This window comes from Numida meleagris, chromosome 3 (assembly GCF_002078875.1).
Source record: "Numida meleagris isolate 19003 breed g44 Domestic line chromosome 3, NumMel1.0, whole genome shotgun sequence".
NCBI lineage: Eukaryota > Metazoa > Chordata > Aves > Galliformes > Numididae > Numida > Numida meleagris.
The window spans coordinates 76,798,920-76,803,644 of NC_034411.1; the positions used below are offsets into that span (position 1 = coordinate 76,798,920).

Genomic DNA, 4,725 nt, shown 5'->3' on the forward strand with positions numbered 1-4,725 from the left:
AGGTCTCCCTGGAGCCTTCTCTTCTCCAGGCTGAACAACCCCAACTCTCTCAGCCTATCTTCATACACTGACCCATGCACCAAACCCTGTGTGTTTGGTCAATTCAAAACCCCAGTGAGGGAGATGATTAGAGTGTTTAGGTGCCTACCTCCCCAAACCATCAAAGGCTAAAGGGAATGTGCACCATTTGAAAAGCCTAGTCCTGGGACAAAGGGCAAGAGAACACGGCAGCTCATACTGGGCTGCTGAAAAATGTGACAGCAGCCCCTTGTCTGCTTTTATCTGTACAGATACATCCTGTAGAGCCAAAATCCTGGATTCTTTCCCTATTCAAGTATTATCCAAGACATTATTTCTCTTTGTGCATAGTGTAACATGGGTGTCCTCTGCTAGATTCATTTTGCCATCTGAAAATAATTTCACAGACAGATAGACATATGAGGATCCTAGTTTACATTTATGTTATGTATAAGGAATTATGATAAATTCCAGTTCTTCTAAGTAAAAAGCATCTGGTTTATATTTCTATCTGTAAATAAAATTTCAAGAAGCTCTTAACTAATGTGTAATCTAACTGCTTCTGGAAATATTACATACTATTTTCGTAGTCAATTTGACCCAGTTGCAAATTTTCTGATGCCTTTATTCTTGAGGCAATAGTAGAAAATATCTGTTGTAATTGTATATTATCAGAAGACAAATTTTACCCAGAACAATTGAATTTATTAGCTAAAAGGGGGAAAAATATTTTTCTGAAAAATATATTTCCACTCAGATGCTTGATCTGAATTCAAATATATTCCAGTAAACATAGGGATGTTAATAGTGCAGGTGAAAAACATCTTCGTCTATTCTAGAAATATCCTAAGTAAATGCAGTTCATCATTTTCTGCAACTGAATTAATGACTTGCAATAAAAGGACTGATGAATTCATATGACATAGTGGAGATTATAACAGAATAATAAAATGCTTGGGCCTGACCTTTCATGCATAATTGTAGAGCTGTCTCAGTAACATTTTACGATCCGACATGCTCCACCTGGTTCTTAACACAATGTTTGCTGTGGATCTGTGAGAAGATGAGTCAAGCAGAAGTTCAATACATATATTTGCATAGGGAGGACAATAGCTTCAGATTGCTTTCGTGCTTATTCATCCTGAAAGGACAAACCAGAGGAGGAGCAGGGATTGAGTGCTCACTTGCTGGCTGGCTGTTTTAGCAGGTAGAGCACAGAGAAGACAAGACCCAGAATCTATAAGAGAGACCCTGCTGCCAGGGAAATTCCAGTGCGAAAAGCTGAGTGAATTAGAGACAAATTAGGCCTGCTCTAGGTAAGGGATTTAGGTCTTTAGAGTTTTTATTGGGTTTGATTTTCTTCCATCTTGTGTGCTTTCTTTCTGTTGTTCAGATTAACCAATTCTGTTCTCCTGATGTACTCATAAGGAACAGACTGGGCAACCACCCACTGCATGAGAGGAGTGAAATCCATGAAATTCATGATCATCTTCGGTGTGGTAGGATCTAAATCCTGAAATTTTGCGGCAACTTTAGCTTTAAGCATAATATTGCTCCAGAACACTGTTACAATGGGAAACAAGATAAATAAGTAGATAGAGAGATGATAAACATATAAATACATAGATAGATAAATCACAGATAGACTTAAATGCAAAACAAATGAAAAAAATCTACAAGAGATTCAACAGCACTGTAAGACAGTCAATGAACAAGCTGGAGACAAACAATGACAACATGTTCCTCAGTGCCTGCCCTCCCAGCAGCCTCTCTGAGGTACCTGCCCTGCTGCAATTGGCAGGAATTCAGGAACCCCTCCTCTGAAGTCAAGGGCTTACCCATTGTTTGCTGCAATATGATTTAGTCAGCTGAGTCTTTTAATCTAGCCCATGAAGATGTTTAAGATGAAGTGGGATTTCTAACAATGCACAGGTTGTTTTGGTGTCCTTGGCTAAGCAAAACACGTTCCCTACTGCTGTGCAGTGCAGGCTCTGTAGACTGGCTGAGGTCCCTGCCGCAGCAGGAAGTGCGCTTCACTTGCTTGCATCACACAGCACTTTGTCCAGGGGTTTAAGAAAATAAATCTTCTATAAATCCCATTCCTCGCATTTGGGGCTGTCTTCATGCTGATAATGATTTCTGCTTATTGCCAGGTATGGACAGGAAAACACAAGGAACTGAAACTGTAAGCTGTTAAGGGAAGTCTGGATCTGAATGAATACTGTATGACTTATTTCTTATACAAATAAAATACAGCTCTTCAGTGAGCACATTCCAGGCAATTTTAGAATGTGTATGTTTGTTCCCTGTTGTGTAAATGAACTGAGAAATGTCACTGTCAATGGGAATATGGACAAAAAGTATTTATAGATGAATGTCATGAGAGGTGTTCTTTTAGATGACTCTCAGGCATGCACTTTGATTACCTCAAATAGCCTCCTTGTTCTTCCTTCTTCCTCTTCTCCAGTGTCCCTTTCCTGCAAAAATTCTCTCTCTGACTCCAGTCACACTTCCATCAGTCACATATCAAGTAGCCTAGGAATACCAAAACTGCCTGTTCACCCCAGCTGGATGAAAGGGCCATCTGATGACTCTGTTGTTGTTTCTTTATTTTGTTTTTCTGGAATTATGTGTTGCACAAAGTAATATGTGGATGCGTGCTGCAGCACCAGCACCAGAGGCTGAGCATTTTTGCCCCTCATACACATGCCTGAGAGCTGCCAAGAAGGGGAGAAGGAGCTGGAGGGTTCTCAAGATCTTCACCAAAAAGGAAAGTGAGATGTGCTCTCCTGCATTTAGATATTAAACTGTGAAAACATTCCATGAGTAGGAGCTAGATAGTTAAGATGTTTTAGCTGCAAGTCACCGCACCGAATTGTGAGGCAGAGTCACCTACTAGCTTTGTCAAGAGGTTTGTTACTTCTTGATGTCTCACTGGTAAAGAGAAATGGGAGAAACAAAGCCAGTCTCTGACTTGCCCATCCCTTCAAAGTAGCACTGACAGTAAAATCTATAACAAGTAAAAATCTGAAAATAATAACATAAACTCATCAAAATGGGTCACAGGCTCATCACTGAACCCTTTAAAAGAATTAATGAATGATTCATTAGTCTTTTCTTTCAGATATTTGTAAGCTTTCGATAAAAGCAAGTAGATACACCATCTAATAGAGCTGCCTGTAACAACATCAATTTTTCATTAACTTGATTTCTTTCTCTATGGATATTATATTTTCACAATACATTACAGAGTGCAATGAGTAATTAGTCTTCACTTTAGCCCTTTTAGGCTTTCATTTGGAATTCTACACTAAGGACTTAAACAAAAATAATTAAAATTAATAATAATAAAAAATTCGAAGAGGGTTCCAGCCTGACTTGACTAGAGAATAAGATTTCCCTTTCAGAGCTGTGTTGATGCAAATAATGAAGGCTGCAGACAGATGCATTCTGTGCCCTGTTCCAGGCACTCAGCATCATTTGCTTCACCTGGACGAAGCTACCACAGAGCTGCTGCAGCTGCTCTACTCTAGCCTTCATCTAGACTTTCTTTTGAGAAGGTCCTTTCGCTCTACAGCATGGAAGAGGTTTCCGCCTACCTCAGTTTTAACATTTAGAAGGTTGTACATTAGAACAGTTAAAGAGGCACAGTTTTCAAGACTTCTAGTGTGACTGTGATTGAATCCCCCATCTCTCTGGGCGCAACTGCTTCTCTGGAGTCCATTTGCTCTGAAGGGACAGCCTGCTGCTACATCACATGCAGTACTGGGAGCAATGAAGATTTCAGCAAGGAAGTCCTCATACTTTCCTTTCCTTTCAAGACATCACACAGCTGACCAGCAGCAGGTAAGGCAGCCAAAAGCTCTATGTGTGCAAAGCAATGAGAATGTGGTGATTTATGCACAAATACCACTATTATTATTATTATGCAAGTAGTCAATGCATTAATAATATTTTTATATTCTAAAAAATGCATTCATTTAAGTTCCTTTAAAAACACCAACTGGAAAAGCAAGACAAATGAAATGGGGAAAGCAATATTCTGTGACATGTGGTGTACTGCTTATCCAAGCAAGCGGCACGTTACTCCTGGAAACCTCCCACACTGTGGCATGTCAGTGCTTGGAAGCTGGCTCCAAGGTCTTGTTCCAGCAAGTGGAATGCCACCAAGAACTTCAGGGAGGTGTAAATATGAGCTAAAACAGCCCGAAGAGGGTTCTGCTTTAGAAGCTGCTCCCAACACACGTAGCAATGAAGTGGAATACTGGTCATCATTCCAGGGAAAAGGCTCCTCTCAGATTATTTGTTCTCTGCTCAGAAGGAAGGAAAAATCTTCATCTCATCTTTGTCTTCCTTACAGAATTTTAGGCACTTGTTTATTGCTACGATTTTAAATATGGAAATGTCAGCAAAAGAAGTTCAGCCAAGCCAAAAAGTATGGCTTGGAAAAAGAATTCCTTCTCTTCTTGTCACTGCAGAGAAATGCAGAAAATCTCTTCATCAGAATACTGGATTCAAGTTCTGAAATTTTGCAAGGATGGTTTCTAACAATTTGGCTTCCCTGAGAAAATCAATGAAAAATGTGACCACAGCTGGAGAAAATTCTTTTCTGTATATCTTCCAAAGAAATATCCTGGAATTTGAGAGCCTGGTGGGTCTATCCTTTCCCATTAGTTCATATGTTTCTTTCCCATGGGCAGCAAGAAC

The 4,725-nt window shown here is 39.8% G+C and overlaps 1 long non-coding RNA gene across 1 annotated transcript; it reads left to right on the forward strand.

Moving 5' to 3' along the window:
- LOC110397057 lies at nucleotides 833-2,367 on the forward strand. Its single transcript, XR_002437507.1, has 3 exons — nucleotides 833-1,334; nucleotides 1,412-1,517; nucleotides 2,172-2,367. It is a non-coding gene; the product is annotated as an uncharacterized LOC110397057 (long non-coding RNA).